Genomic DNA, 9,660 nt, shown 5'->3' with positions numbered 1-9,660 from the left:
TGATAAAACTCTTCTACCCGAAATATACAAATTGAAATATGCATACAATAAGTTAGTTAGCCTTGCTGCACAGCAAGATATCTTTTTTACTTCTACCAAATATTACGTAGAAATGAATAAAAGCAGTAAAATGCTGGCTAATTACCTTAAGAGAAAAAGAGTTAAAGTACAGATCCCAACGATAAAAACCTCTACTGGACAACTTCTTTCTTCTCATTCTTCTATTTCGGCGGCTTTTCATTCTTTCTACTCTCAACTCTATTCCTCAGATACCCCTGATCAATCGGATATTATTAATCAATTTTTGACTTCTTTGAACTCTACTAAACTTACCGTATCGGATTGTGAATCTCTACAAAGATCATTTGACGTTTCTGAAATAGTGCTATCTATAAAACATCTCTCTTCTGGGAAATCACCTGGCCTAGATGGGCTTACGGTAGAGTTCTACAAAACCTTCCAACAAAAACTATCCCCTATACTCACGTCTCTATTTAATTCTCTTAATCCCCAGAGGATCTCCAACAGTCACTTTTTAGATGCTGTTATCACAGTTATCCCTAAACCCAACAAAGACCCCCAGCAAATCCCCAATTATAGACCTATATCGCTTTTAAATGTTGACTACAAAATCTTTGCTACAATCCTCTCTTCTAGGCTGCAACATCATATTAGTAAAATTATTTCCCCACATCAGGTTGGTTTTATGCCAGGCAGACTTATTACTGATAATTCTCGCCTGTTTTTTCATTTAAATTCCATCGCTAACTCTTCTCATGAACCTTGTATAGCTCTTTCTTTAGATGCTGAAAAAGCATTTGATAGAGTAGAGTGGTCTCACTTATTTCAAACAATGCAATGGTTTGGTTTTCCTCCTAAATTCTTAGAATATGTTAAAATCCTTTATTCTAATCCTAGAGCCTCTGTTATTACAAACAACATACTGTCGCCTTTTTTTACCCTACAGCGAGGTACTCGTCAAGGATGTCCCCTCTCTCCATATCTTTTCAATTTGGCCCTCGAACCCCTTCTTTTAGCCATTAACTCTCATAAAGATATCTCCGGTATCCTGCTTAATAAAACAGAATATAAACTTTCAGCATATGCTGATGATGTCTTACTATATCTCACCCAACCAGACAAATCCCTACCTGCTCTCTTTAATCTAATTCAGGTCTTCTCTTCATTTTCTGGTTACAAAATCAATAAGCAGAAGACGGAAGTACTACCTCTTAACAAGTATTCACGTCCTGAATTGATCCAATCATTTGACCTTCTTTGGTCTCCGTCACATATAAAATATTTGGGAATTAACCTCTATACATCCCTTCCTGCTACTATTAAACATAATAGTGATAATCTCATAGCTATTCTTAAATCATTAATACAATCTTGGCATCCCCTTCACCTTTCCTGGTGGGGTAGGATAGAGACAATCAAGATGGTAGTAGCACCTAAAGTTAACTTCGTACTCAGCATGATCCCCCACATATTCTCGCCTCACTTTTACAAACTGATTGATAAACACATAAATACCTTTATATGGAATAACAAACCGCCTAAAATAGCTCTTAAAAAACTTAAAGCTCCAAAGACCAAAGCAGGGGTTTTTCTTCCAGATTTTCTAACTTATCATAAGGCATTTATAGTACAACAGACCACCCACTGGTTTTCCACCTCGAATGCTTACGTCCCTCTATGGCTCCAACTTGAACGTGCTCTCTACCCGGCATATCTGACGTTGGCCCCGCTATTAACTTCTGATGCTTTACTTTCATCTGTAAACCCCATCATATCCCAATCTGTTACCTGTCTCCTTGAATTCGATGAGCTGCTAGAAATACCCGTCAGAACTTCAGCATATATCTCCATTTGGTATAACTCGTCTTTTCTAATAAATAAAAAACCAATAATCTGGCCTCAATGGTCCAGTCTTGGGATACAATACTTGATAGACATCTGTACCCCCTCTCTACAACTTTTGACCTTCTCGGAGTTGCAAGCCAAATTCGCCCTTCCGGCCTCATCATTCTATCAATGGCTTCAACTCACCTCCATGATAAAAAAATCTAAAGTCTTACAGCTGAAAATCTTAAGAACCCCTACTATACTTACGCTGTTTCCCAAACTCCTAGTAATAGGCCATGTTGCTTCACATCTCTATAAAATACTTCTGAACTCCCGAACTGACGTTCATATCCCCGTACAAAACTCTTGGGAATTAGATTTAAATTGCCATTTACAAGATAAACAATGGGAAGTTTTTTGGTCTAAAACTATCCGAACTATTCCATCTGCTAACTCTATGCAATCCATGTTCTTTCTACATCACAAAGCCACTTGGACGCCTCAAAAACTACACGTCTCAGGTCTGCTGCCTGCTAACAAATGCTGGAACTGTAAATTGCATCCAGGTACTTTACTGCATATGCTTGTGGAATGCCCCTGCTTACAAAACTTCTGGACGGATGTCTGGTCAATTATTCAAAAAATTTTTAATTTTACTTTCAATTTTTCTCCTACAGTGGTCATATTGAAATCTGAGACTCCTTTGCTCGACTTAACTGCACCACATTATGCCTTATTTAACACGCTTCTCATTGTCGCTCTGCGACTCATATTATCTAACTGGAAATCGTTTGATTCCTTAAACGTGCACTTTTGGTACCAATCTGTCCTACTACAACACAAGCGTGAAATGCTGATCTCTGCTGCTATTCCCCTGAACGCTAAAGTCCATATTAAATGGGCTAAGTTCACCGAATACCTGAATTCTCTCTAATGCCTTACCGCTCATAAGTTAATGCCTAACGTCTTTTATATCTTATATCTCTCTTTCCAACTTCTTCCTCTCTCTCTTTCTGGCCTCTGGGGGACTCTCTCTTCTCTTTCTCACCCCTTGTTGCTTTTTTACTTACCTTTCGCCCTCCGTCATCACCCTTCTTTTTCTTTCTTTTCCCTCTTCTCTCCTGACTTTTTTTTCTTTCCTTGAATATTTTCCCGCTACTTATCACAACACCATAGAATATTTTTACCTCTGATTATTACATTACATTACATTACATTAGTGATTTTTATTCCGCTTGTACCTTGCGGTTCAAAGCGGATTACATAAGAAGAGAACTGGACATTTCCAGGATGGTACATGACAATAGAGAATACAGTTTGAGGATAGAGACTTAATAACAGAATGATAGTAAAGACTTAATAACATCGGAAGATGTTTTGGACGGCAGTGTTTTGGTTTCTTGGGGGATGGGGTGAGGGAGGTTAGGTAGATTGTATATGCTTTTTGAACAGCAGTGTTTTGATTTCTTTACGGAATGTCTTGAGGTCTGATGTTGTGGTTAACAATCTGGTGATGGAAGGTTCGAGTTTTGCAGCATGTGTTGCCAGGAGGCTATCATAAAGCTTTTTGCGGTGAGTACCCTTGAGTGGTGGGTATGTGAATGATGTCAGTGTTCTTCTTGTTCTGGTTGGAAGGTTACGGTTTAGGCGGTCATTTAGGTAGGTGGGTGCAGTACCGTTAATTACTTTGAAGAGTAGACAGTATAGTTTGAATTGAATTCTGGCTCGAATCGGTAGCCAGTGTGAGTCTAGGTAGGCATTGGTGATGTGGTCAAATTTTCCGAGTGAGTAAATTAGTCTAAGGGCTGTGTTCTGAACAGTTTGAAGTTTTTTGATCATGTTTGTGGGGCATGGTAGATAAAGGATATTGCAGTAGTCCACGAGACCTAGTACCAGGGATTGTACAATTATCCTGTAGTGTTCTTTGTCAAAGAATTTCCTTATTTTTCTTAAGTTGCGCATTGTGAAGAATGCTTTTTGGGTAGTTTTGTTGATTTGGGTCTGCATAGTGCAGCATCTGTCTATCAGCACTCCCAAGATTCTGAGTGAGGTCTGGATTGGGTATTTGGTTGCTTTAATTTCTAGGTCTGTTATGGATGGGTTTTTGTCCGTTTCAAGCATTAGGAATTTGGTTTTGTCCGAGTTTAGTTTCAGTTTGTGGTTTGTCATCCATTTTTCTACTTCATCCAGAATTATTTCCAGGTGTCCTGTTGAGGTGTGGTCTTGGATTTCAAAGGGGAGGAGAATAGTTATGTCATCTGCGTAGCTGAATGATGTTACATTTAGGTTGTCTAAAGTGGTGCCGAGGGAGGAGATGAAGAGATTGAATAGAATGGGCGATAGTGGTGACCCCTGCGGGACTCCGCATGGATTTGACCATGGGTTAGATTTCGTGTTGTTTGTCTTAACTCTGTACGTTCTTGTTTTAAGGAATCCTTGGAACCAATTGTAAACCACCCCTGAGATCCCGATTGCATCAAGTATCTGGAGTAATATGGTGTGATCGACTAGATCGAAGGCGGCGGAAAGATCTAGTTGGATAATTAGGATCCTGTGTCCTTTACTGAGGTGTTGTCGGGCTATGTCTAGTAGTGTTGCTAGTAGTGTTTCCGTGCTGTGGTGAGATCTAAATCCTGATTGAGAGGAGTGAAGTATATTATGGTCAAATAGGTAGTTGGTGAGGTATTGAGTCACAAGTCCTTCAATCAGTTTGACATATAATGGGATCGAAGCGATAGGTCTGTAGTTGGTAGGAGCGTCTATAGGGCCTTTTTGATCTTTCAGTAGGGGTGTGATTATGATCTCTCCAAGATCTTGTGGGAATTGACCTTCTATGAGAGTGCTTTGAATCCATTGCATGAGGTTGGTTTTGAATTTAAGGGAGGCATTTGTAAGCAGATACGATGGGCAGTAGTTCAAGTCGCACGAGGTGTGGCTGTATTTTTTGTATAGTCGGTTCAAATCAGACCATTGTAGGGTTGGGAATGTGGTCCATGTTCTGTCTGCAGATATGGCTTCTTCCGTTGTGGGGGTTATTATCTCGTAGAGTTTGGTGGTTGAGTTGTTGAAGGTATTTCTGATTGTAGTGATCTTGTGTTTGAAGTGGTCTGCTAGTTGAGAAGCTGTTGGTGGTTTATTGCCTTGAGTGGCAAGGAATGGGTTTGTGTCCGTAAGTTTTTTTACTAAGTTGAAGAGTGTTTTTGTGTCAGAGGTGTTTGTGCCAATTAGTTTAGAGTAGTATGTTTTGCGCTTTTCTTTAAGTTTGATGTTGTATAGTTTGATTTGGGTTCTCCAAGCGGATTTGGTTTGATCATTTTTCTTTTTTCTCCAAGATCTTTCAAGTTGTCTGCAATGCCTTTTTTGTAGGAGGAGTTCGGAGTCGAACCACTTGTCTGAGGATCTGCAGGTTCTATGTTTGGTTTTTTCAGGGGCTAGCTCGTTCAAGGTTGTTTCACTTAGGATGCGCCAGTGATTTACGAAGTCAGTTGGGTCGATGGGGGCGATTATAGGGTCAACTTTATCCCAGAATGTGGCAGGCTCAATTTTCTGTCTAGATTTGAAGGTTGTTTTTTGTGGCTTGGGTTTTGTGTTATTTTGAGGCCAGTTGATGGTGAAAGTGTATTTGTGGTGGTCTGACCAAAGAGAGGGATGCCAGGTACCATTGGTGATATGAATTTTTGGGGTGTGGAGGTTATGAGACGTGAATGCTGCTATATCAAGTTGGTGGCCTTTTTCGTGCGTGGGTTCAGGATTGAGGATCTGGTAGGATAGGGCGTCGAGGTATGAGAGTATATCGTCTACTTGTTTGGATGTGTGGTCCTCGAGGTGGAGATTGATGTCTCCTAGGAGCAAATTGTATGTGGAGGTTAGGGAGTTCTGGAATATGAATTCTTCGAGTTCAAGTTTTGAAGTGTTCCATTTTCCTGGAGTGATGTAGCATAATAGACAGTTCAAGGTGTCTGTGAGTGTATTGTCGGAGAGTTGGCATGCAAGAAGGTCTAAGTGAGGGGTTGAGTGTTTGTGTAGAACTTTTAGGTTGAGGTTGTTTTGTACTAGAATAGCTAGTCCTCCCCCTCGTTTGTTTTCTCGACAAACCAGCTCTAATTTGTACCCTTTGGGGCAGAATTCGGTTATGCATGGGTCCGAATTGGATGTTAGCCAGGTTTCGGCTAGGAAGAGACAGCTTAGTTGTTCTTCAGTCAGCCAGTCTTTAATTAGGTTTGCTTTTGGGCTAATTGATCTTATATTCATGTAGGCACAGGTTAACGAGGTATATTTTGTGTTGGAATTAGGATTGCAATTAAGGTAGAGGATATTTTTTGGTGGAGTGAGTTGTTTTTGAGTAGTAGTCTTGTGCTTTGGTGGAGGTCTTTTTCCCCAGGTGGTGGGAATGTGGTCTTGGCTGGTCAGTGGGCAGGATGTTAGGGTTCTCGTGGTGTATCTAACGATTTTCTGTTGTGCTTGAATAATTGTTTTTACTCATTTATTGTTCCACGATTATGGTATTGATATTGATTGTTTGTTTCTCTCCTTTTTTTGTATTTTGATAAAATTTTCAATAAATTTTCAAGAGAAAAAAAAAAAAAAAAAAGAGAATGGTGAAGTTTCTGGAATCCAGTGGATTACGGGACCGAAGGCAACATAGATTCTCTAGAGATAGGTCTTGTTAGACAAATCTGATCAATTTCTTTGACTGGGTGACTAGAGAATTGAATAGAGGGAGTACATTAGATGTGATGTATTTAGATTTTAGCAAAGCCTTTGACAGTGTTCCACACAGACATCTAATAAATAAATTGAGTGTCCTAGGGATGGGCCCCAAAGTGACAGTCAGGATCAGACACTGGTTGAGTGGAAGACAACAGAGGTTAGTGGTCAATGGAGATCGCTCCGAGGAAAGGGATGTTACCACTAGTGTGCCTCGAGATTCTGTTCTTGGGCCTATTCTTTTTAACATTTTTAGAAGCGATATTTGCCTCTTTGTGGATGATACCAAAATCTGCAATAGAGTAGACATCCCGGATGGTGTGAATAATAGTGAAAAATGGTCTGAAATTTGGCAGCTAAAATTTAAAATGCAAAGTCATGCATTTTGGCTGCAAATACCCGAAGGAACGGTACATTTTAGGGGTTGAAGAATTTATGTGCATGACAGAAGAGCGGGACTTGGGTGTGATTGTGTCTGATGATCTTAAGGTAGCCAAACAGGTTGAAAAGGTGACGGCAAAAGCTAGAATGATGCTAGGGTGCATAGGAAGAGGTGTAGCCAGTAGGAAAACAAAAGTATTGATGTCCCTTTATAAGACTCTGGTGAGACCTCATTTAGAATATTGTGTACAATTCTGGAGACTGCACCTTGAAAAAGATATAAAAAGGATTGAGTTAGTCCAGAGGAAAGCTACTAAAATGGTGTGTGGTCTTCATCATAAGGCGTATGGGGACAGAGTTAAAGATCTCAATATGTATATGTTGGAGGAAAGGGGAGATATGATAGACATTTAAATAATGCACATGAGTCAAGTCTCTTTCACTTGAAGGGAAGCTCTGGAATGAGTGAGCAAAGAATTAAGTTAAGAGGTGATAGGCTAAGGAGTAATCTACAGAAAGGGTGGTAGATGCGTGGAATAGTCTCCCAGAAGAAGTGATGGAGGCAGAGACTGTGTCTGAATTCAAGAAAGCATGGGATAAGCACTTGGGATCTCTTAGGGAAGAAGAAGAGAAAATGGTTACTGTGGATGGACAGACTGGATGGGCCATTTGGCCTTTATCTACCATCATGTTTCTATTCTAGCACTGCTCTCTATTGCCACCACCACCACCAGAGAACCACGCTCTGTCCTTCTTCTCCTTTTCCCCTCATTCTCTGTTTCATTCTCTTCTCAGGATCCATCTTTCTTCCTTTCATTGTTGTCGCTTCTTTCTCTGGAAAAAGCAATGGGAAGGGCTTTTTTTCCCATACCATTTAGCTTTCTCCTAGCCCTTTATTCTGTTCTCTTATTTTTCCATTTGTTTTCCATCTACTACATTTGTCCTTTTTCCATCATTTATCCCTAAAATCTCTTTTTCTGATCCCTCTACATTTTTATTCTATTTTATTCTTATTTATTTATATTCCACACTATTCTCACAATAGATTCTAGTTGGATAACAACAGTTACAAAAATATTGTGTCTGTACAAAATTATTCATTTAACAATCATTAAAAATAAAAAGTTTTAAACAATTTTCTAAAGATTATGATAAGAAGAAACTTTTCTTGGTGCAGTTGGAAGATCATTCCAAACCTTTGTTCCTATAAACTCAAAAGGCTTGTTCATCAAAGATTTCAAACGACCATATGAACTTATAGAATAGCCAAGCCTCGATGACTGTTTATACCAGGAGGTAGCTCTATTTATTGGGGAAGTTATATACTTCATTAAATTGTCTGGTCCCAATCCCTGTATGCACCAATTCTACTTCTCTCTCCCTTTATTTCTCCGCCTCCTGCCTCATTCCTCAACTCGATCCCATTGCTATTCTCAGGCTCTTCCTCAGCCTCCATTCACCTTCCTCGTTTCTCCCATTCTAGTTTCTAGGTACAGAAAGGATTGATTTATTTATTTGATTTTCTAGCTTGTCCTCCCAAAAGAGCCTAGACCGGGTTACAAGTATACATACATAATATAGGGTTAGCAACAGGGTTATGAGTTGACATGCAAGCAGACATACATAATAGCGGTTGGCGACATGGTAGGCATAAAATAGTGGGACATAGTCATACTCTGAGTGGGCAAGATGTTTGGATAGCAGCTAGATGGTTTCAGTTCTCGTATAGTAGTGGGACAATTTCTATAAACAGCATGAGAAAACAAATATCGGGATTGAAAGTGATGTACAGCACCAATAAGATAATCCCTATACACTGCACGAAAGATTGAAGACATGTTTTGGGAACTAAGTACAGTAGTGTGGCAACAATAAAATACATTTGATACACAGCATGAAGGATCGAACATTTGTTTTGGACTAAGCTTAGTAATAAGACAATTGTTAAGGCACTCTTGATGTGATGTCAGCGAGAGAGCCGACGGGGTCGCAAAGAGCACATTGTTGACCGTCACAAACAACTTCAACTAGAGGTATGGGGAACGGAAGGGGGCGTACGCGTGGAGGGGAGGAATGGGAAGAGGCGGGGCGGAGAGGAGGAAGGGAATCAGCGCCCCCATCCACATGGCGCCAAGGGTGGACCACTCCCTGGCCCCCACTTACTACACCACTGCTCATAGAAATTCTATGAGTGTCAGCGCATATACCGCAGCGGTCTGCAATTAAAAAACCCTTAAAAGGGGGCCTTAATGTGTAAGTTCCTCTTAACTGCTGTTACCATATTGAATCTCAAATTTCTCCTGTTTTCTCAGTTTTGTTCTGCATTTGCTTCATAAAAAATACATGTTTCTTTGTAAAAAAAAAAAGAATGGTGACAGTCCTATTTATCAGTGGATTAAACTTAAAGCCATTTTCGCTGTTGTCTTGCATGGCCATAGCTTCATTTTCCAAACAGCATACCTTGTTAACTGAGCTGCATAAAATCCCATTATCACACTTGTCAATATTAGAGACTGACAGGCCTTTTAGCTGTCTTCCTGTCTCTCTTTTTATGGCAAATGCATGTGGTTGGACTAACTGTGAAAAGAGTTTCAACTGTGCTATGTTAGTGAAGGTCAATAAAATGCACTAGGGGTTCATAAACTATGAGTGAGAGGTTTAACTTAGGAATACTACTTAATGCTGTATAAAGGATAGAAGTGAATAAGCTTTGTGTGCTGCGTT

The sequence above is a fragment of the Geotrypetes seraphini genome, chromosome 5, assembly GCF_902459505.1.
Source record: "Geotrypetes seraphini chromosome 5, aGeoSer1.1, whole genome shotgun sequence".
Lineage (NCBI taxonomy): Eukaryota > Metazoa > Chordata > Amphibia > Gymnophiona > Dermophiidae > Geotrypetes > Geotrypetes seraphini.
This window is presented reverse-complemented; position numbering follows the sequence as displayed.